This window comes from Hylobates moloch, unplaced genomic scaffold, assembly GCF_009828535.3.
Source record: "Hylobates moloch isolate HMO894 unplaced genomic scaffold, HMol_V3 SCAFFOLD_9, whole genome shotgun sequence".
NCBI classification, from domain to species: domain Eukaryota; kingdom Metazoa; phylum Chordata; class Mammalia; order Primates; family Hylobatidae; genus Hylobates; species Hylobates moloch.
In genome coordinates, this window is record NW_026652284.1 from 48,051,837 (window position 1) to 48,076,877 (window position 25,041).

The 25,041-nt window shown below is 35.2% G+C and overlaps 1 protein-coding gene across 15 annotated transcripts in view; it reads left to right on the forward strand.

Moving 5' to 3' along the window:
• Nucleotides 1–25,041, forward strand: part of PXDNL (peroxidasin like) — a 480,152-nt gene that overhangs the window by 211,761 nt on the left and 243,350 nt on the right. The window contains exon 1 of one of the 15 annotated variants that reach the window (XM_032759808.2): nt 8,916–8,936. The exons of the other annotated variants lie outside the window; for them this stretch is intronic. The gene's annotated coding sequence lies outside the window, so the exon portion shown is untranslated. Of the gene's footprint in view, nt 1–8,915; nt 8,937–25,041 lie in introns of those variants that run through there. 15 annotated transcript variants of the gene reach the window in all.

A 25,041-nucleotide genomic window follows, 5' to 3' on the forward strand; every position in this document is an offset into this window, starting at 1 on the left:
TTTCTCCTGTTCACTTGGTGAATAGCACCTGAATCACTATCTGTGCTAACCTCTTTAGCAAATGGTCACTTGGGCACACCTGTAGTATTCTCTCTTTTACATGCTTTTTTACTCTTTGCATGGCCAGCCTGCAAATTTTCCAAATCTTTCTTTCCGTCTTTAAGTTTTTTCCTCTAGCATCTCAATGCATGTGGTTAGAAGTAGCCATGCAGTAACCTGAGTGCTCTGCTCCTTAGATATTTCTCGCATGAGACATCTTAGTTAATCACCCTTAAGTTCTTCATTCCATAAAGTCCTAGGACACCAACACAATTCAGCCAAGTTCTTTGCAACTGTGTAACAGGATGACCTTTAATCCAGCTTCCAATACCTTGTTCTTCATTTCTGTCTGAGACCTCATGAGAATGGCTTTTATTGTCCATATTTCTATCAACATTCTGGCCATGACTACTTAATATCTAAGACAATTCCATACCTTTTCTACAGATTCCTCTTTCTTCTAAGCCCTTAGCAGAATCACCTTTAACATTCTGTTCATGGCAATCTAGGGTTTTTCTAGCCTGCTCCTCCAGACTCTTCTAGCCTTTACCCATTACCCAGTTCCAAAGCTACTTCTGCATTTTTTTGGTATCTGTTAGAACAACAGATCCACCTCTCAATACCAATTCTCTGTCTTAGTTTTCTGCTACTGTGAGAGAATACTACAGACTGGGTAATTTATAAAGAAAAGTTTATTTGACTCATGGTTCTGGAGGCTGGGAGCTCCAAGACTGAGGAGCTGCATCTGGAGAGGGCCTTCTTGCTGTGTCATAACATAGTGGAAGAACAAACAAACACACAAGACAGAGAGAAAAAGGGCCAAACTTCTGTGATAACCAACTCACTCCTGTGATAATGGCATTAACCTATTCATGAGGGAGGAGTCCTCATGACCTAATCACCTCTTAAAGGTCCTACCTCTTATCATAGTCACACTGGAAATTGAATTTCAATGAATTTTGGGGGGAACATTAAAACCATAGCACATGCCCAGTGGGTGCATGCCATTCTTTATTTCCATATTTTACATATTACTAAGGATCTTTCAAACTTTGGGGGTGTGCAAAGTCTGCTCCTTGTTAGTGAAGGAGCTTGACCTTCTCCCTATGTTTCATCTCAATCCTGCTCTGTAGTTCTCTACTCATTGGCATGTCAAGAGTAACTCCCTTACAGTAAGACAAACACATTAATAAAACAAAACAAGAACCTTTATGGTTTTTCAAATTTAAATTTAGAAGGAATCTCATTACTAGCATTAATATTCAATGAGGAAATATAGTAAAATGACAGTTATTAGCAGGAAATTAATTTTGAATAAGACAAATGTTCAATGTTGCAGAGGCTTGGATCAGTTACATACACAAGTGTAATCTCTGCTCTGAGTGAGAACAAAAAATCATTTCACACAACTGCTAATCAATGCTCTGGCCAATTAAAAACACTAGTTATTAAGTGAAAAAAGAGTCTGGGCTCCTGTAAGACATGTTATTTAAAAGGCAAGGATAACAGATGTGTGAAGCATTACATGGTGAGCACATTCATGTGCTCACTGCAGTAAATTTTGCCATGTTTTCAATAACATTGCCAAGTAACCATTGCCTTTCAAACCAGGAAATTTTGTAGAGAAAGAGGGTTGTGAGTTAGAAGACCCATTCAATGCATACAGTACCTGCAAGTTCTTATATCTTTTCTTTGCTCTTTATACTTGATCCATTGCTCTTTTATTTCTTCAAATATGGTAAGCATGGCCTTTCTACTCTCTGACCCTGGGCATGTCCTGCTTATTGTTTGTTCCTTGGCTATTTTCCCTTTCTTGTCCCAGCTTTTATGTCATGTCCTCTGGCAATCACCTTAAGCCAACCAATACTTCTCTTTTTCTCCCTAACATGGTGCCCTGTGTGTTTCATTTATTGCATATACCACAAAAGTTTATTTTTCCTCATCTATTTGTTATATTATTTATTTTCTGATTTCCCCACTGGATTCTGTGAGGTCAGGTGGCCATGCCCTCCTTATTTATCACATATGTCAGCATCTAGAATTAGTATCTAGAACAGAGGAACTACTCATTAAATATTTGTTGAACAAATGTATGAACATAAGGTACTCAATAAATGCTTGGTATTTGCTTAATTAAGACTCTTAGTTATGTTGAGTTAATTATTCTTAAGAGAGGAATGATAACACTATTAAATGCCTCTGTTGTTTCAACAACATGTGTATTTATCAATTATTTATAGCGTGCATTTTCCCAAAGATTACAAGTATTTATATTACATAAAGTAGTTATAGTGCTTGTATATTCAGGAGGTTAATTTTCATCTGACTATACCACAGAATTGCAGTTTTACCCTGCCAAACACAAAGGATAGCATAGCTTTTCCTCTAAGACACAAGCATTTGTAAACTCATCTGAAATTCTAGTGTGTTTTGATCCAAAATGTATCTCTGATCCCCTTGGGCAAAAATAAATTGAAATGTCTTAAGACAAGTTGTGCTTTCAAATTAAAAAAATACAATTGTTTGAGAATATCTTTGGGTATAGTGATTCATTTAATGTTAGCTGAATTTTAGAGCTAAGATATATTGAAGATCTAAGAGCAAAATGCTCCTTTTCTTTAGTTTAGCAGACACTTAAACTTTAGCTTCTTTTCTTTGGTTTAGCAACCCTTAAGAATAGCATTTGCAATGTTCATTATTTTTAACCATTTGACTTAATCTAATGATAAACTCCAAAAATAAAATTTATTTATTCAGAAACATCTTGACATCCAAATTATAATGATCTTGTTACTTACGGGCATTGATAATGATATCAAATCACTGTAATACAAAATGTGATAATAGTCATGTTACTTAAGGGCACTGATAATTTCATAAGTTTCAGTTTACCCATGGGGCAAAAAACTGATGCATCCCTGTGCATGTTTGCGATAAACTAGGCATCAATGCTAGCATTTAAAGAGGAAATTTATTCCATATTCAAATTTGTGATTCTGTTTCTGGCCATGGTTATCATTCTCTAAGTTTAGTATTTTCTCTGAATTACAGCTTCTTCCTACTAGCCCAGCTCTGAGCAGCTTTGTCCTTTTGAACTCCTATTACTAAATGCTGCTCCTTTTGCACAAACTCACCTACTTAGATTATTGGCTGAATGCGTCAATTGCAATTGTATCCTCAGCTTGGCCTTTTCCATTTCTCTCCAGTTTCTTTGAATTTATTGGGAGTCTGCCCCATTCCTATTGTATCCTATAGATAAAAACATTTTTTTGAAATATTAGGCAAGTAAGTGCCATTGAAGAATGTGACCTTTAATAGTGTAAGCTTGAAGGACACAACTCTCACCAGTTCTGAAATCTCTCATTCCCTGGGTTTTCATGACAATCTTAACAAAATGAGTGCAATTTCCTTGTGGTTTCTTGTCCACTCTCTCAGCTTTTGCTGTGAAACAAACCACTGCAGAATGTAGTGGCCTAAAACAATCAAGCATTTTTATCTGTCATGATTGTTCCATGGACTAATGAGTCAGTTCTTTTTGTCTAGGCTGGCTCAGACCTTCTGGTCTAGAATGACTTTATTCACATAGCTGGCAATTTCTCAGTATTAGCTGGGATGCTTTTCTTTTCCATGTGGCTTCCCTTTCTCTAGCCAACTAGATTGTGCTTGTTTACACAATGATCTTATCCCTAGCATAGTCAGGGATGAGTGCTTTCCACGCCTTGCTTGTGTCATGTTTGCTAGTGTTCCATTTGGCCAGTTAAGCCACATGACCAAGATGTGATTCAGCACTGGAGAAACAGGCTCCATATTTTGGTGGATGAAGTAGCTTAATCACCTTGCAAAGGGGTATGAATCAGGGATGGGAGGAATTTTTTTTGCCATTTCTGCACTCTCTCACATTCATATAGGTCTGGGACTTCCAGGGGTTGAGGTAAGGTTGCAATCACAATCAAGCACATCCTGGGTTAGTATCCAGGATGGATTATGCAGTAGGAGCTCAAAGAGAAAAGGGGCCATATCTATTTGGAGAGCCACAAAGGGTGGGCGGCGGGTTGGACTTGATGGAAGGAGCAAGAGGATTGTGAGAAAATTCAGCAAACAGTCTGGTATGTTTGTGTTATGGCAAGTATCTTTTAATGAATGGATGGGAGGGCCTGAATGGAGCATGATGAGAAATAAGGCTAGCAAGTTTGACAAGGACCGAATCATGGGGGAAGAGGGTTTGTGTGCCAAGCTTTCTGTCTCCGTGTAGTTAGCTCTTACTTACTTCTACTCACTCCAAACCAGCCTCCATTCCTACCACTCTACTAAAGGTTTTTTGATAAGGCCACTCATGTTGTTAAACATATGGAACCATTCTGTGTTTAATTATGCTTCATGAGGCTTCATGGTCTCCTGCATTGACTGCTCACCCTCTAATCTCCTTGGTGTTAGTGACATTGCATGTTCCTGGTGTGCCATTTGCTGACCTGCCTGCTCGGACTCCTTCACCCTGAGTTCTTGCCCATGTGCTGTTCTCTTTTCCCACTTTACACCTCCCTGCGGTGGAACACATCTGCTTCCATGGTATCAGTCATTATGTAGATGCTCCTGGCTCCCAAATCTTTATTTCTAGCCTGGATTGCTTTTATGTTTCTCAATCCATACACATGCAATTTCTAACTCCATATTTCCACTGATATGTCCCACAGGAGCTTCAAACTCAGTGTGACATAAATTTAACTCATTATCTTTCTCCCTTCAAACCCACCCTTACTTTCTCCTTCAAATGTGCTTCTTATTTTATGAAATGATGACAGACTCATACAGTCATCCAAACTAAATATCTGTGCATCATATTGGCCTTCTCCCATTTTCTCTCCTGCTGTGTCTAGTTAGTTGTTAAGTCCTAAAGGTTCTAGGTTAACATCGCTCTATTTCCCTCCTATCTGCCCGCATTGTGCTGCCTTACCTTCTATCCTCCATATCCATCACCCTTGCTTGTACAAAACTTTATTTCTTTGTCCAAATCTTTCCCTTTCTAAATCTCTGAAGGGCGACTAGTCATCTTTTCTAAAAAAAAAGACTTGATTAGACCACTCTTCTTAGAGTTCTTCAATGGCTCCCATTGCTTTTGGGATGAAGTAAAATCTCATTAACAGAACATTTAAGATTCAACTTTATTTATATCTTCAGCCTTCATGACAATCACCTCCTCAAACTCTGAGTTCTAAGGTTCCTGGTATGTGGCATTTGATATCCTTCTGAATTGCCACCTTCACGTACTCTCTTGGCAACTGTATTATGCTGGGATATTGTGTCTTCCCGAAAATATGTCCTGCTCCATGACTCTGATGATCACATAACAGATCACTTATTTTTACCTACTATGTTATTAGAGATGTACATTGTCAGTAATCTGTGCAACAAACCTGTAAGGTTTTATATATGGGATAGATGAACACAGCAATTAATTTTACCAAGGACACAAATATGAAAATACCAGGGCCTTCTAAGAAAAACTGTAGGAACAGAAGCAGAGCAGGCAGTCTGGGGTGGGACTGAAGAGCAGTGACACCTCTCCTACCCTGCTTGGGAAAGTATTCCCTGTCTTACAGAGTGGGGTGGACTGGTCACTCAGCAGGTTTACCCATTTAGAGAAATAGCTGCATCAAATGATCATAACTCAATGAGAACAAGCATTAGCATCATCTAGCTCTGAATCTATTTTCATCAAGCATCCTGATTGTCATCTGAATCTCGTACAGATTTGCCATCAAGGAAAGAATATGCTGACTACCTGACAAAAACAGCCCAGTCTTCAAGGAAGTAACATCTCTTATTGATTAATTGATTTATTGATTTTTTATGACTTTGGATAGGGAAAATTAGTTTCCAAAAGAATAAAATATATTTAGATGTTCTGACTAAATTCATTTTGTAGGCCAAGTTGAGGAACCTCTGGAAGGTCCTCTTTGGGCCACTCATCCAGCCTTCCTATACGTCTATCTTTTCTCTCTGTACTGGCAACTATTTTCTCTTTGTGAAAATTAGGTAGCATTACTTTATAATCTTGACATATAAATACTTTGTCAGCATTTTTGATTAAGAAATTTTAGTTTTCATCCATGTGTTCATCCATCTGTCCATCCATCCAACAATCTATCTATCTAATATCCATCTATCCATTTATCTATTCATCCATCCAACAATAATGTAACAAACACCTACCATGCCAAGTACTATACTAGGCTCTAGTTATGTCGTGGTGAGCAAAAAAGATTTGGCTCTGTCCTCATAAAATCTATGAACTTATATAGTAGAGGAACATTATTCATTTATTTTCTATCTTAATATTTTAATAGTAAGTTACCATGTCCTATGCATTTGGAGTCAAAATGTCCAGAATGAGATTGAGGAAGTTTGAGGAGGGAAGAGGAGACATTACAACTAATACCACAGAAACACAAAAAATAATGAGACTGCTATGAACAACTATACACCCCAAAATTTGATAACCTAGAAGAAAGAGATTTCTAGAAACATGCAACCTTTCAAGATTGATAAGGAAACTTTGCTTCCTTTCTCCATATGTGATACTGGGTCCTCCTTTGCCTTCCACCACGATGGTCAGCTTCCTGTAGCCCTCACCAGAAGCCAAGCAGATGCTGGCACCATGTTCCTCATACAACCCGCTGAACTGGGAGCCAAAATAAAACTCTTTTCTTTATAAATTACCCAGCCTCAGATATTCCTTTATAGCGATGTGAATGGACTAACACAATCACCTAAAAAATATTTTGGCACCTTGTTCTTAGTACTTTTCAATTCACTCACAAAATTTACTTTGGTTCCCTGTGAGAAAAATATTTAAATAATTGAATATTATATACTGTTACAACCATATTTTTCAGATTTTAGTGATAGATAGTATTTCCTTCCCCAGATTAAACACTACATTTATAAAATTCCTTCAATGTAACTATCCTATTCTGCAATTGATTATATGTAGATTAGCTATCATTTACCAGGATTTTTTTGAGAGTGAAAGCAGGCACTGCTAACAATTATGCCAGTATAGAGTATAAACCAAGGCTGTCCCAAGCAAATCAAGCATGTGGTCATTCTAGTTACGTAAGACTAATTTCAAAAGACTGCTTTAACATAGGATAACTGTAGCTTCTTACTTTTGAGGAATTTAAAGCATATAATTTTATCATAATTGATGAAGTCATTTAAAAAAACATCATTTTACATTCTATCTGCTCAAATCATAAAATCAAGAGTAAGAGGGAGTAATAAGTGATAAATATCAGTGTTACTAAGCATCAGATAAGGTAATGTAGGATTTCTTATAAAATATCATAACATTGTCCTTCAAAAGAACTCTATGACCCCGAATATAGACAAGTGTTTTTGTGTGCAACACTTTTTAAATAAAATTTACCTGTCAGAGCATTTCAAAGTTGTTGTTGTTGCTGAAAAGATCTTTTTCTAGTCATGAGAATAACATACATTTACTGTATATCTTGATCGGCTCAGGATACCATAACAAAATACCATAGACTAGATGGCTCAACCAACAAACCCTGATTTTCTTCCAGTTCTGGAGTCTGGAAGCCTGATATCAGAGTGCTAGCATCGTCAAGTTCTAGTGAATGCTTTCTTCCTTGCGACAGCCACCCTCTTTCCTCAGTACACGTGCTTTGTAATAATCCTGTAGGATTAGGATCCCAACCCATGACCTCATTAACTCTATTTTATAAAAGTCCTATCTCCAAATATAGTCACATTTGAGGTTAGAGCTTCAACATATGAATTTTGGAGTGATACAATTCAGTCCATACCTCCATAGGAAACTTAAAAGTATACGTTTTATATATACACATAAATTTAAAAAAATCATTTTGTAATCTGCTTTAAAAAAATCCTAATATATTTCCATGTGTTCCATGTAATTAAATTTTTCTGTGACAGGTAAAAAAAGATTGATGAGGGAGAAATAGAAAATCTGAACAGGCATATGAGTAAGCAGATTGCATCAGTCATGAAACATCTCCCATCAAAAAAAGCTGAGGACCTCATGGCTTCACTGCTGAATTCTACCAAACATTTCAAGGACTAATGCCAATCCTCCTCAAAATCTTTCGAAAGATTTAATATTAAGGAATACTTCCAAAATGCCTTTATGAGACCAGAATTGCTCTGAAATCAAAGCCAGGCAAGGATGCTACAAGAAAAGAAAATTGCAAGCCAGTATCCCCGATGAACACGGGTGTTTCAATTTGACTCAAAGCCTTTGATGCTTGATTTTATGCTTTCATGAATTTCTCACGAAGATAACTTATTTCATTTCTTTTTCTGGTGCATATGCTTTATTTTCTAATTTTATTTTTAATATTTAAAATTTATTTATTTATTTACTTATTTATTTATTTATTTAGAGACAGGGTCTCACTCTGTCATCTAGGCTGGAGTGCAGTGGTGCGATCTCAGCTCACTGCACTGCAACTTCCGCCTCCCAGGTTCAAGCAATTCTTGTGCCTTAGCCTCTTGAGTAGCTGGGATTACAGACACGTGCCACCATGCCCAGCTAACTTTTTTGTATTTTTAGTAGAGATAGGGTTTTGCCATGTTGTCCACGCTGGTCTTGAACTCCTGAGCTCAGGCAATCTGCCCGCCTTGGCCTCCCAAGCATATGCCTTTATGAAGCTGTTTGGTAATACAAGGTCAACCTTATAGATGATTGGGATCAGTCATACTGTTACCCTAACCAGAATGATCCAAGGCTACAAGATTTCTTTTCCTACAGACGTTTTTCTCACTCCTTCCTCTTTCCCGATTTTTCTTTGATTTCAGGCTACTCAAGACCAGTTCTCCTAATCAGCCACCTTTCTGCCTGTTGCCTACTCACTAGGGTGAGGTCCATAGTGAGAGAATCCTTTTCAAGTTTGCGAAAAGAGAGGGAGAAATAGACTCAGCACTGTTTTGCATTGTATATTTGCTAATTATGCAAAAACAGTCTTTGGAGTTTGCCTTGTATTATGTGTCTATTTCATGAACAGCCAGCAGCTCACATCCTTTATATAACTTTTCTAGATTTCCCCAACCAGAGGTATTTCCCACATGTGAGATATTATTTCTTTTTCTCTCCCTCTGATTTCAATATTTGAGTTTGTCATATAGCTGTTGTATCCTTCTATTCTACAAAGTGATAAGCTACTTGGTATCAAGGAATTTTTTAGCTACTTTTGTCTTCCAGGCAATGGTATGCAGTCTCTGATACTTACACATGTTCAATAAATTATTAACATCAACTGTATTTTTAATCTGTAGAATGGATGACTTTGGTGGAACATGATATTCAAAAGTCTAATGAACAGATGTGTGGAACAAATTAGTTTTGTACGATAAAATGGATTAAATTAATCTTAGTAGTTCCAGAGAATGGAATTTGGACTTAGATACAGTTACAGGGAAAATGATTTCAGTTAATTTATTCATTCATTTCAATCTCCATTCATTCAACAGACATTTTTAAAATAAAATGTTTTATTCTGAGATAATTATAAATTCACATGCAACTGTAAGAAATAATACACAGAGAGATAACATCTATTCTTTATCCAGTTTCTACTGATGATAAATATAGCAAAAATATAATGCAATGTATGACCAGAATACTGGCATTGATACAGTCAAGATAAAGAACATTTCTATCACCCAAGGTCCCTCATGTTGCTCTTTTATAGCCACATTTGCTTCCCTCTGCCCACCCCTTCTTCAAATCCTGGCAACTACCAGTCAATTCTCCATTTCCACAGTTTTATTTAAAGAATGTTATTTAAATGGAAACATAAAATATATAGCCTTTTATGATTGCCTTTTTTCACTCAGCATCATTCTGTGGAGAGTCATCCTGGTTTTTGTGTAATACCAATAGTTTATTACTTTTTATTGCTGAGTAATATTCTATGGTATCTATATACCAGTTTGTTTAACCATTCACCTATTGAAAGACATCTGAGTTATTTCCAGTTTCTGGCTATTAAGAATTAAAATCTTTAGGGTGGTGATTAACATTGCTTCACACATAAATAAAAATTTACACAACATTTTTAGGTGAATTTAGTTTTTTTATTCTTTAGAATAAACATCCTGGAGTGTGATTGCTGGGTCACATGGTAATTGGATGTTTGGTTTTAAAGACACTGATAAATTGTTTTCCAGAGGAGCTGTACCATTTTATATTCTCACTAGTATGTGATCCAGTTTCTCTGTACCCCTGCCAACATTTTGCATGTCACTATTTTTAATTTTAGCCGTTCAGATATGTGTATAGGAATATCTCACTGCAGTTCTAGTTTATACTTCTCTGATGGCTAATGATGTTGAACATCTGTCATGAACATTTACCATCTGTTTATCTTCTATTCATGTCTGCTCATGTCTTTTGCTTAACTTCTAATGAGATTGTGGGGTTTTGTACTGTTAAGTTTTGAGAGTTTTTATATTCTAGAGATTAGTGCTTTATCAGATATGTACTTCTCAAATATTTTTTTCCAGTCTGTAACTTACTTTTAATCTTCTTAACAGGGTCTTTTGAAGTGCAGGTGTTTTCATTTTGATGAAGTTCAATTTATCAAAGTTCTTTTCTATGGATTACACCTTTGGTGTCAAGTCTCACAGTTCTTTTCCTGCCTATCCATCCAGAAGATTTTCTCCTGACTTTTTTTCTTAAAAGATTTATAGTTTACATATTTACATTTAATTCTGCAACCCACTTAGAGTTAGTTTTTGTAAAAGGTGTGAGGCTTAGATCAAGGCTCATGTTTTTGCCATGAATGTTCAGTTGCACCTGTTGTTAAGGTGCTTTCTTTCCTCCACTGAATTGCCTCTGCACCTTTGTCAAAAATAAGTTGGCTATATTTTGCGGGTCTATTTCTAGGCTCTCTATTTTATTACATTTACCTATATGCTTACCCCTTTGCCAAATAATCTTGATTACTATAGCTAAATAATACATCCTGAAGCCAGGTAGACAGTTTCCTTCCATTTTATTTTATTTTTCAAAATTTTTAGTTAGTCTAGATTCTTTGCCTTTCCATTAAAACATAAAATAATTTTGTCGACATGTACAAAAGTCTTGCTTGAATTTTTATAGATTGTTTTAAATTTGTATGGCAGTTTGGGGCTAAATGACATATTTACTCTCTGAAACTTTAAATTCATGAACAAGGTAAGTCTCCATTTATTTAGATCTGTTTAATTTTTTAAAATCAGTGTTTTATAGTTTTAAAATAAACATCATCTAAAGCTTTTGGTAGGTTTATACCTAGGTATTTTGTTTTCGAGTGACTGCAAAGAGTATTGCTTTTTAGTATAATTTCAGTGTTCACATTTTCATTGCCAGAAACTAGCAATGCAATTGATTTTCATATTCCCTTGTATACTGTGACCTTACTGATCTTATTTTTTAAATTCTTTTTTTTTTTTTGGAGATGGAGTCTTGCTCTGTTGCCCAGGCTGGAGTGTGGTGGCATGATCTTGGCTCACCGCAACCTCCGCCTCCCGGGTTCAAGCGATTCTCCTGTCTCAGCCTCCCCAGTAGCTGGGACTACAGGCACCTGCCACCATGCCTGGCTAATTTTTGTATTTTTAGTAGAGACAGGGTTTCACCAGGTCGGTCAGGCTGGTCTCAAACTCCTGACCTCAGGTGATCCGCCCACCTCAGCCTCCCAAAGTGCTGGGATTACAGGCGTGAGCCACCGCACCCAGCTAGCCTGATTTTATATATATATATATGTTTTATATATATATATAATATATTTGTAGTGATTTTTTCATATTGGTACTTGTGTTTTCTCTCTTTTGTTCTTTATCAGTCTTGCCAGAGGTTTTTCAACTATATTGATCTTTTCAAATTAATGAATAAAATCCACCCTCTCTATATACATATATACACAAATACATACATATATAAATGCATATATACACACATAAATATGTAAAGAGTGGATTTTATTCATTAATTTTGAATATTGAACTACTTTTGTATTCCTGAAATACACTTCCCTATATTATGGAGTATAATTCTTAAATATATTGCTCAAATATATTTGCTAATATTTTCTTGACAATTTGTGTATCCATATTCATGAGGGCTATTGGTATGTTGTTTCCTTTTTTCTTACTATCTCTTAGGTTTTGGTATCGTGTTAATACTAACTTTGTAAAGTGAATTGAGAAGTATTCCTTCTCTGTTATTTTTCGGAAGAGATTTTGTAGATTTGGTATTAAATTTGTCATTAGATAAAATTCCTCAGTGACGCTACATAGGCCTGGAGATTTCTTTTTCAAGAATGTGTAAGTTCTGAATTCAATTTTTTAAATAGTTATAGCACTATTCACATTATCTCTTTCACATTGAGTAAACTGATAGTTTCTGCTTTTTGAGGAAGTTGTCCATTTTTTCTAATTTGTCAAATATATATGTGTAGAGTTGTTTGTTGTGTTCTGTCAGTATCCTTTTGATGTCTGCAGGATTTGTAGTGATTTTCTCATATTGGTATTTGTGTTTTCTCTCTTTTGTTCTTTGTCAGTCTTGCTAGAGGTTTTTCAATTTTATTAATCTTATAAAATAATTGGCTTTTGGCCAGGTGCGGTGGCTCACGCTTGTAATTCCAGCACTTTGGGAGGCCGAGGCAGGCAGATCACGAGGTCAGGAGATCGAGACCACGGTGAAATCCCGTCTCTACTAAAAATACAAAAAAATTAGCCAGGCGTGGTGGCGGGCGCCTGTAGTCCCAGCTACTCGGAGAGGCTGAGGCAGGAGAATGGCGTGAACCCGGGAGGCGGAGCTTCCGGTGAGCCGAGATTGCGCCACTGCACTCCAGCCTGGGCGACAGAGCAAGACTCCGTCTCAAAAAAAGAAAATAATAATAATAATTGGCTTTTTTTTTTAGTTATCTGATTTTCTGTTGCTTATCTGTTTTGAATTTCATTAAGTTTTCTTATTTTTATTATTTTCTTCTTGCTTTGAGTTCATTTTGCTCTTGTATTCTATGTTTCTGAAGTGGTTGTTTTGATTATTAACTCAAAACTTTTGCTCTTTTATAATGTAAGCATGTCATATGATAGATTTTCCTTTCTATGCTACCTTATCTATATCCCATTAATTTTTGATGTTGTATTTTCACTTTGATTCAGTCTGATTTTTTTTTTTTTTTAGCTCTTTTCAGATTTTCTGACTCATGGATTATTTGTAAGTAAGTTGTTTGGTTTCCAATTGTTTAGAATTCGCCTATTAACTATTTGCTATTGGTTTTTTGTGTGTGTTCAGGAAATATACTCTGTACGATTTCAATATTTTAAATTGTAGAGGATTCTTTTATAGCTCAGGACATGATTTATCTTGATATGTATTCTCAGGGAACTCAAAACGGATGCGAATTGAGTTTTTTTTTTTTTTGGAGCAGTGTTCTAAAAATGTGAGTTAGACTGTGTTGTTTTATGATGTTATTGAGTTCTTCTATTTTCTGGGTGATTTTCTGTTTAGGTCTTCCATCAATTGTTGAAAAAAGGTATTAAAATCTTTATAACTATGCATTTATCTGTTTCTCTCATCAGTTCTATTTTTTGCTTCGCATGTTTTCTAGCTCTGTTTCTTGGTGCATACATTTAAGATTTCTATGTCTTCTTGGTGGACTGACCTTTTTAAAATAATTATAAAATATTCTTCCCTATCTTTAGTCATTGTCTTTGTTTGGAAGCCGACTTTATCTGATATTAATAGAACCATTCCTGTTTTCTTTTGATTGATGTTTGCATGACCTAACTTTTTTCATACTTTTACTTTCATATCATTTTACTTGAACTCATTTTCTTATAGACAGCATATGGCTAGTCAAATTTTAAAATCTGTTTTGCCAATCTTTGTCTTTTTCTTATTGAGAAGGAGTCACTCTGTCGCCCAGACTGGAGTGCAATGGTGTGATCTCTGCTCACTGCAACCTCCACCTTCCAGGTTCGACCAATTCTCCTGCCTCAGCCTCCTGAGTAGTTGGGACTACAGACGTGCACCACCCCACCTGGCTAATTTTTGTATTTTTAATAGAGATGGGGTTTCACCATGTTGGCCGAGCTGGTCTAGAACTCCTGACCTCAAGTGATCCACTCACCTTGGCCTCCCAAAGTGCTGGGATTCAGGGACAACCTTTGTCTTTTAATCAGTGTGTTTAGACTATTTTTATTTAATATAATTATTGATATATTGGGTTTAAGTTTCACATTTTAATTTTTTTCTGTTTATTTTCTCTCTTTTCCGTGCTTTCTCTTTTTTCTACCTTCCTGTTGGTTACTTGTACATTTTTTAGAGTTTTACTTTGATTTATCTGTTAGTGATCTTATGTCTTTGGGCAGCTTTTGTAGTGGGTGCTCAGGTATTAAATACATACACATAATTTATCACATTCTCTTCAAGTATCATTCTATTTAAGTATAAAAATCTTTCCTTCTCTTAAGTCCCTTTACCCTCCCTGATTTATAATATAATTGTCTTAACTATTTTCTCTACATACTTTGAGAATTACTTCTGAAAATGCTATTATTTTTTATTCAGTTATCAACCATAATTTAGGATGCTGAAGAGAAAAGGTGAAATGTATTTATCCATGATTTTTACTTTTTCTATTATTCTTTCTTCTTGATGCCTCATATTTCCTTCTTGTATTATTTTCTTTCCTCTTAGAAAATTTCATTTAACCATCCTTCAAAAAAGCTCTGCTGTTGACAAATGCTCTTAATTTCCCCTCATCCGAGAATGTCTTGGTTTACCCTTTATTCCTGAAGAGTACTTTAGCTAGATATGGGATTCTGGGTTGACAAATCTTCCCTTTCACCACTGGAAAAATGTACCAATTCCTTTTGCATCTGTGGTTTCTAATGAGAAATCTGCTGTCATACCTACGATTCTTCGAGCTCTCTTTCCTCTGTCACTGTTTCAAGATTTTCTTTTTCTTTAGTTTTCTGATATTTGAATATGAAGTATCTTGAGTTAGATTTCTTTGGGGTTACCCTGTTTAGGGCTCACTCAGCAACTTAAATCTGTAGATTTATTTCTTTTGCCAAAATTGGAAGCTTTCAGTCATTATTTCTTTAAAGACTTTTTAGCCTCATCCTTTTTTTCTCCTCTCTTCCTAGGACTGTGCTGAAAAAAAATACCAGGTATTTTGTTATCATCCCACAAGTCCCTGAGACTTGGTTTATATTTTAATGTCTATGTTCTTCTCTCTGTTGTTCAGATTGAGTAATATCTACTGCTCTTCATCAAGTTCACTTCTTTTTCTGTTGTCCTCTCCATCCTGCCACTGACCCATCCATTGAGTATTTTTTACTTCAGTAGATAAGTATTTTTCAGTTCTAAAATTTCTGTTTGGGTGTTTTTTATATTTCCTATTTGTTTTTTAAGGCTGGTTTTAAAAAATTATTTCCAGCTTGTTTGTGATTGCTTCCTGAGGCATTTTTATGATGTTCTTTAAAAATCTCTATTACATAATACTAACGTCTCTGTCATCTTGCTGTTGTCATCTGTATTACTTTGCTAGGACTACCATAAGAAAGTCCCACAGGCTGGGTGGCTTACAATAGAAATGTAATTTTGGTCTCTTCTAAAGCCCCTTTCCTTGGCTGACAGAATGACTGTCTTCTCTCTTTGTCTTTACATAGTCTTTACTCTGTGTTGTGTCCTAATCTCATTTTCTTCGAAATACTAAGGATGCTAATTTTATAAAATTAGGGCCCATCTATATGACCTTGTTTTACCTTAATTTCTTCTTTAAAGGTCTTATCTTCAAATACAGTCACATTCTGAGGTACTACGGGTAAAGACTTTGACATTATTTTTTGCGGGGGAGAGGAGATCCTGGATCGTATTTGAATTTTCTGTTTTAGCTGACTTCCTCCTATACTGCTGTCAAAGGAAGGAATGCTGCTTCGTTATTGTCAGGTGCAGGTAGGAGTCCAGGTTTCCCATGTGGCTTCCATTGATTCCCACATGGTGGTGGGATTCCTTGTTAATTCTAGTTGGAGTTTGGAGTGCCGGCTTTCCACTGATACTTTCTTTGCCAAGAGGGGTATAAATGCTTTATTATTGCTCCCCATATGAACTGCACTGATACCATGTAGTGGGGGTGGCATCATCACTGCTTCATCTGAGTTAAAATGCTGACTATCCACTGGTTCTCCTCTGACACCACTCCAGTGGGGAGCAGAAAGGACAGCTCTCTATTGCTGGTTTGGGTGGAGGTCAAGGCTTTCTATGTGGTCTGTACTGATACCAGCGGTTTTCATTATTATCACCATTTGGGAATGAAAATTCCAGCTCCTTACTTTACCTTCTCTGACAACACAGCTATGGGGGTGTTGGGTGCCTCAATATAGCCTCACAAGCATGAGGATCTAGGATCCCCAGTTGACTTTTAATGGCATGAGTGGGAGTGCAACCATAGTTTCTTCTGTAGTGTTTGGTTAGAATAAAGTTATTATTTTCTAAAAGTTTTCTGTCTTGCTAGACTTATTTCTTCCCTTATTTGTTTGGACTTTTTGTCATCTGTACTCATTGATATTTTCTAGGCTTTTGCTTGTTCATCTCTAAGTTTGAAATAAATGAGCAAAAAGAAAACCTAGAAAATTACCATTGTGTCATATCTTGGGCCCCGAAGTTCCTGTGAGATTTGCTTTCTACCTTTCAGAGGCTTTTTATGTTTGTCTTATATGTAATGTCCAAGATTTTTAGTTGTATTTAGTGGGATAAATATGAGAAAGGCACTTTTGAGCATTTTTACTTTATGTGTCTGTGTCTGTGTTTTTAAACAAAGAGAACTAGCTAATAATCACAGCTCTCCAATATGTGATAAAATTTTATTCCTTAAAATGTGGTAAGACATATATTACATAAAATGTGCCATTTTAATTATTTTAATATCATTAAGTACTGCTTAGTACTTAATGTTGAGTATCATTAAGCACATTCACCATATTGTGCAACCATCACCACTATCCATTTCTAGAATTTTTTCACCATCCCAAACAAAAACTATACTTATTAAAGAATCCTCTATTCCTCCCACTCTCAGCCCCTCATAGCACCCATTCTACTTTCAGTCTCCATGAATTTTTCTGTTCTAGATACTTCATGAATAATTCAGTATTTTCACCTTCGTTTTGGTTTATTTCATTCAGGGTAATGTTCTTAAGATTCATCCATGTTGCAACATGTATCAGAATTTCATTTCTTTTTAAGGCCAAATAATATTCCATTGTACAGATATACTATATTTTGCTTAAGTGTGGCATATCTGTTCAATGTTATTTCTGTGTTTTGGCTATTATGAATTAAGCTGCTATGAATATTGCTTTGCATGTATCTGTTTGAGTAGCTGTTTTCAATTCTTCTGGTACATAACAGAAGTAGAATTCCAAAATTTATTTTCATGCAATCATTTATGCATTGATTACTTTTATTAATTTACATAAAAGTGCTGCTTAACTTATGATGGGGTTATGTCCTGATAAACCCATTATAAATTTAAAATGTTGTAAGTAGAAAGTGCATTTTTGATCTACGCTGTTTTCAATTTATGATGGGTTTATCTGGATGAAATCCCATTGTAAGTCAAAAGCATACTGACTGCATATGGCTATTGCACTGTCATAAAGGGAAACTATTGTAAGTAAAGGATAATCTATATTCATTCACTTATTCTACACATTTCTTTTTTTTCATAGTTATTTTTTATTATACTTTAGGTTTTAGGGTACATGTGCACAATGTGTGGGTTTGTTACATATGTATCCATGTGCCATGTTGATTTCCTGCACCCATTAACTCGTCATTTAGCATTAGGTATATCTCCTAATGCTGTCCCTCCCCCCTCCCCCAACCCCACAATAGTCCCCGGAGTGTGATGTTCCCCTTCCTGTGTCCATGAGTTCTCATTGTTCAATTCCCACCTATGAGTGAGAACATGTGGTGTTTGGTTTTTTGTCCTCGCGATAGTTTACTGAGAATGATGTTTTCCAGTTTCATCTATGTCCCTACAAAGGACATGAACGCATCATTTTTTATGGCTGCATACTATTCCATGGTGTATATGTGCCACATTTTCTTAATCCAGTCTATCATTGTTGGACATTTGGGTTGGTTCCAAGTCTTTGCTATTGTGAATAGTGCTGCAATAAACATACGTGTGCATGTGTCTTTATAGCAGCATGATTTATAGTCCTTTGGGTATATACCCAGTAATGGGATGGCTGGGTCAAATGGTATTTCTAGTTCTAGATCCCTGAGGAATCACCACACTGACTTCCACAATGGTTGAATTAGTTTACAGTCCCACCAACAGTGTAAAAGTGTTCCTATTTCTCCACATCCTCTCCAGCACCTGTTGTTTCCTGATTTTTTAATGATGGCCATTCTAACTGATGTGAGATGGTATCTCACTGTGGTTTTGATTTGCATTTCTCTGATGGCCAGTGATGATGAGCATTTCTTCACGTGTGTGCTGGAAGTTCTGGCCAGAGCAATCAGGCAGGAGAAGGAAATAAAGGGTATTCAATTAGGAAAAGAGGAAGTCAAATTGTCCCTGTTTGCAGATGACATGATTGCATATCTAGAAAACCCCATTGTCTCAGCCCAAAATCTCCTTAAGCTGATTAGCAACTTCAGCAAAGTCTCAGGATACAAAATCAATGTACAAAAATCACAAGCATTCTTGTACACCAATCACAAACAAACAGAGAGCCAAATCATGAGTGAACTCCCATTCACAATTGCTTCAAAGAGAATAAAATACCTAGGAATCCAACTTACAAGGGATGTGAAGGACCTCTTCAAGGAGAACTACAAACCACTGCTCAATGAAATAAAAGAGGATACAAACAAATGGAAGAACATTCCATGCTCATGGGTTGGAAGAATCAATATCGTGAAAATGGCCATACTGCCCAAGGTCATTTATAGATTCAATGCCATCCCCATCAAGCTACCAATGACTTTCTTCACAGAATTGGAAAAAACTACTTTAAAGTTCATATGGAACCAAAATAGAGCCCACATCGCCAAGTCAATCCTAAGCCAAAAGAACAAAGCTGGAGGCATCACGCTACCTGACTTCAAACTATACTACAAGGCTACAGTAACCAAAACAGCATGGTACTGGTACCACAACAGAGATATAGATCAATGGAACAGAACAGAGCCCTCAGAAATGATGCTGCATATCTACAACTATCTGATCTTTGACAAACCTGACAAAAACAAGAAATGGAGAAAGGATTCCCTATTTAATAAATGGTGCTGGGAAAACTGGCTAGCCATATGTAGAAAGCTGAAACTGGATCCCTTCCTTACACCTTATACAAAAATTAATTCAAGATGGATTAAAGACTTAAATGTTAGACCTAAAACCATTAAAATCCTACAAGAAAACCTAGGCAATACCATTCAGGACATAGGCGTGGGCAAGGACTTCATGTCTAAAACACCAAAAGCAATGGCAACAAAAGCCAAAATTGACAAATGGGATCTCATTAAACTAAAGAGCTTCTGCACAGCAAAAGAAACTACCATCAGAGTGAACAGGCAACCTACAGAATGGGAGAAAATTTTTGCAACCTACTCATCTGACAAAGGGCTAATATCCAGAATCTACAATGAACTCCAACAAATTTACAAGAAAAAAACAAACAACCCCATCAAAAAGTGGGCAAAGGACATGAACAGACAGTTCTCAAAAGAAGACATTTATGCAGTCTACACATTTCTTGATCATCGTTTGTTTGCCAAACACCTTACTGATAGTAATTTTTAATATCTTACATTTGTATATTGTCTTATGAAATATTTCTATAAGTGCCTCATTGAACATTCAGATTAGGTTTATGATTTTATGTATTAATTCTCTATCTACACGAATAAGCTTAATATTCCGAGAGTTCTGTAACTGAGTCAAAACTCACATTTCTGTCCTATGATATTGAGCTTAACACACTTTTGGTTGACAGCCTTGAGATTTTAAAGCAAAGTTTAGATTATCATTTGAGAAGAATGTTCTAAAAATGTGTTTTTTAGTTCAAAACTCCAGAAGCTTTGCCCTTAGAAGGAGTCTTACAGATTATGTATAATCCATTTTCTATAGTTTAAAAATCATTTTAGCTTAAGCCTTATTTTTACAGTTGGGCACAATCTCTCTCAAAATGACATCATCAGTGTAAATACATAGGTTGATACGTATCAACATAAAATTCTTATCAAATTATTTATTTTCCATACATATCTGTTATGTAAATATATTTTTCTGGATTCTGTGAGGATGTTTCTCAGCTGATGACTGTATTCTTGAAGCTCACTGGCAATAATCTAGTACCTTATTTCCAAAATGAATAAATGTTGAATCAAAAATGATGATTTAACTTCTTAGCTTTGATTGTTGTAGAACCAACATAAATTTGTTGTTGGAAGACCACACTCTAATCTCAAGTGAAAATATTTTTGGAATGTTTGTACATGTTAATAGATAGAATTTTACTGTCATTGGCTTATCTGACAATTTTTTTTCAGAAAAAAAGAACTGATATAAGTGGTGAAAAATTTTTAATTGTCTTTTTCTATTATTGTTTAAGATCTTTGAAAATTAGTGAATTATTACACTCTGAAATAATGCAGAACACAGTTTTAGGATACAGGAGAAACTTCAGTTTGCCCCCAAATATAGTGAGAATAGAAATGACTTCAGCACAAACTTTGCCTATTTAACTACTATTGCATATATATCATTTGTTTTACTTACAATATATATAATACATTTTGAATGTATTGAATTATGAGTAAGAATTTTATATATATTTCTCATTTACCATTTTATAAGTTTATATCTACTTCTTTGACCCTTATGAATTCTAGCTTGAATGTTGGAATTATCAAATGAGCAAAATGTAACATTGTAAGTATACACTATTTTTAGTAAACCTACGTGAATAGTGGATAAAAGGACGGGACAGCTTCCCATGGTAGTATTGTTAAAAATAAAAATGCTTCAGATTTGGTGGGTTTTCGTGTTGCTGAAGCCATTATTAGGAAGAAGTCATAGACAAAAAGGATGAGGAGGCAATGATAAAAGAAAAATGAAAGTTTCTTTTTTTCTGCTTTATTTCCTTTCCTTTCTTTTTAAAAAAGTATAATGTCAGTTTAGATTATCTTGGTGACAATAGACCAAAACAAACAAATAAAAACATAAACAAACTGCTCAGGTAGATATAAATATCTTAGAAGTAATGCTGACTAAGATGAACCTAATGGCTCAAACAATTTCGCCAAGAGCCTAGTTCATCTGTATCTCTCAGGATGGGTGGGCCTCTCCCAGGTTTAATTCATCCTTAGCTCTACCTAGTGGACCCTAACAGCGTCATGTTTTCCCCTCCAGTTAGCAACACTTCTCTGCCAAACTCTTCATGCTGCCCCATCCAGGGAAAATGATGTATTTCTTCTGATGGCTCATGAGGAAGAGAGATTAAACATTTTTAATATATGAGAATCCCAGCAAATGTCTCCTTGTGTCTGACTGCTCATGTCTTTCTCTGAGCTGGTCACTGCAGCCTGAGGCTGGGTGTAAACACTGTAACTAAGAAATGAGGAAGTTGGTGCTGCCAAAGTTGCTCTGCTGCTTCACAGTGATGCCAGGCAACAAAAGCACGAGCAGAAAATTGTGCCATTTTCTGTAAAACATCTAAATGCATTATTTACTGAGAAAAAATTTTAACTCTTTTTTGGAAAAACTGTCTCAAGCAAGGCACTTCAGAAGATTTTCATGCCCGTATATCTCTGATGTATTATTGGTCAGAAACATGGCTTTAAAGAATTAAATTAGCTGTCAGTTTTGCTGGAGTATTAATTTGATTTTAGATTTACAGTTTTTCCTTATGTAGAATTATCTTCCTTTCAAAATGTTTAAAATATTTTAATGGTTTGAAAAAATTATGATGAGTAAATATCATAATAAAAACTATCTCATAATTCAGTAGTACCAAAAATTTTAAGTTAATGTTACTTTTAGATAGCATTTTCACATCTTGGAAGAAATTCCTAATCCTTTTTGAAGGGATAATATTGAATACTAAATTATGTTGCTTTTAAATAAAGGAAATGTTTATTTGCCTTCATAGAGTGACGTACAATTGTCATGTGTGTTTATCTCTGTATGTTCATCATAACATTTTTGAAAGAACAAAAAGCATGTGTTTTAGTTATTAGCATCCTAATCTTTTCATATTTGCTCTCCAAATTTTACTTTGAAAATTTGTAAGCATGCAGGAAAGTGAACACCTGTAAAACCACCATTGAATGGAAATTAATTAGAAATTCGCATATTATATATTTGTATGCATTACACATTTTACTGAACCATATGAAAATAAGCTGCAAGTCACCTTTCAGTACTGAAAAATTATTTACCTCAGTTCCTGTTACAGGATATGTCATTTCCACCTTTAAAAAAAAATTATAAGGAAAGTTAAAAAGCAAGAAAACATGCAGCCAGAAGAGATAAAGCTGGCATCAGAACTAGACTCAGATTCGGCAGAGATTTTGGAATGCTCACTCAGGAATTTCAAACAACTATATTAATGTGCCAAAGACTCTAATGGGAAAAGTGGAAAACATGCAAGAATAGGTGGGTAATTTAAGCAGAGAAACAGAAACTCTAGGAAAGAATGAAAAGGAAATTATAGAAATAAAAACACTGTAGTAGAAGTTAAGAATGCCTTTGATGGGCCCACCAGTTGACTGGATATAGCTGAGGAAAGAATCAGTGACCTTGGTGATTTGTTAATAGAGACCTCCTAAACTGAAATACAAAGAATAAAAGGATGGAAAAATGAAACACAATACTCAAGAAAGGCAGGATAATAACAAAAGGTGTAGCATACATGTAATGGAAATACCAGATCGGAAGAAAATGTGAAAGAAGAAAAAACATTTGAAGTAATAATGGCTGATAATTTTTCAAAAATAATGACAGATGGGAAACACAAGTCCCAAAAGCTCAGAGAACACAAAGCAGAATAAATACCAAAGAATCTACACCTAGGCATAGCATATTCACACTGCAGAAAAACAGACAAAGAATTAAATCTTGAAAGCCAGGGGTAAAAACACCTTACCTGTATAGCAACAAGGATACAAATTACACTGGACTTCTCAGAAACCATGCAAGCAAAAAGAGCATGAAGTAAAATATTTAAAACATTGAAAGTAAAAACCACCAGTTTAGACTTCTGTATTGATAAAAATCCTTCAAATTGAAGAGGAAATAATGACTTTCTTAGACAATAAGAATTGAGGAAATTTGTTACTAGTAGACCTGCCTTGCAATGAATGTTTAAAAAATCCTTCAAAGAGAAGGGAAATGATATAGATCTGAAACTCAGATTTATACAAAGGAAGGTGGAGCAATAGAGAAGGAATAAATCAAGGTAAAATATAATCTTTTATTTTTTATTATTAATTGATATAACGGATAAGAGTTTGTTCAGAATAAAAATAAATACAATAAATTTGGTAGCTTATGGATAAGTGGAATGATAGGAATAATTGTTAAAAGGGATAGAAAAAAGGAATTGGAAATACAGTCAGCCCTTCATATTTATGGGTTTCACATCCATGGATTCAGCTGATCACAGATTGAAAATACTGGGAAAAAATTGCATCCGTATGAACACATACAGACTTTTTTCTTGTTATTCTCTAAACAGTTCAACAACTATTTACATAAGTTTTTATATTGTATTAGGTATTATTAGTAATTTAGAGATAATTTGGGGTATATAGGAGGATGTGCATAGGTTATATGTAACTGTCGCATCATTTTATATCAGAACTTGAGCATCTACAGATTTTGGTGTCCTCGAGAGGTCCTGAAATCAATCCCTTATGGATACTGAAGGATGACTGTACTCTGTTACAAGATACCAGCACTACACATGAAGTAGCACAATCAATTATAGATAGATTAAAAATAAAGAGATGGAGAAAGTTGCATCATGCTAACACAAATGAAAAGAAAACTAGAGTAGCTATATTAATTTCAGATAAAGCAGACTTGACAAAAACAAAATTATGGAGAGATAAAGAGAGTACTATGTAATGATAAAGGGATTCATTCTCCAAGAAGACACAGCAGTCTTTAATGTATATGCACCTAACAGTAGAGCAGCAAAATATGTGAGGCAAAAACTGTTAGAGCTGCAAGAAGAAATAGAGGAATCCACTATGATAGTTGAAGGCTTCAACATGCCTCTATCAGCAATTGACAGAACCAGCAGGCAGAAAACTAGTAAGGATCTAGTTGAACTGAACAGCACCATCACTCAACTGGGTCTAATTGAAATTTGTAAAATACTCCACCCAATGACAACAGAAATACACATTCTTCTCAAGCTCACATAGAACATTCACCAAGAAGGACCATATTATATGCCATACAACACATCTCATCTAATTAAAAAAATAGAAAGCATACAAAGTATGTTCTCAAACCACAATGGAATTAAACTAGAAATTAATAACTGAAAGATAGCTGGAAAATAACAAAATATTTATAGATTAAACACACTTATAAGTAACATGCTGATCAAAGAAGTCTCAAGGGAAATTTAAAAGTATTTTGAACTGAATATAAGTAAAAATACAACTCATCAGATTTCGTGGGATGCAGTGAAAGCAGTCCTTAGAGATACAGTGTTGAATATTGATATAAAATCAATAATCTAGACTTCCAATCATAGGAGACAAGAGAAACAAAAGCAATATAAAATTAAACAAGCAGAAGAAATGAATTATTACAAAATAGAGCAGAAATCAATAAAAGTGAAAATGGGAAACAATACAGAAATTTGACAAAAGTAAAAACTGGTTCTTTGAAAAAACTGTGAAAATTGACAAACTCCCAGCCTGGATAGTGAAGAAAA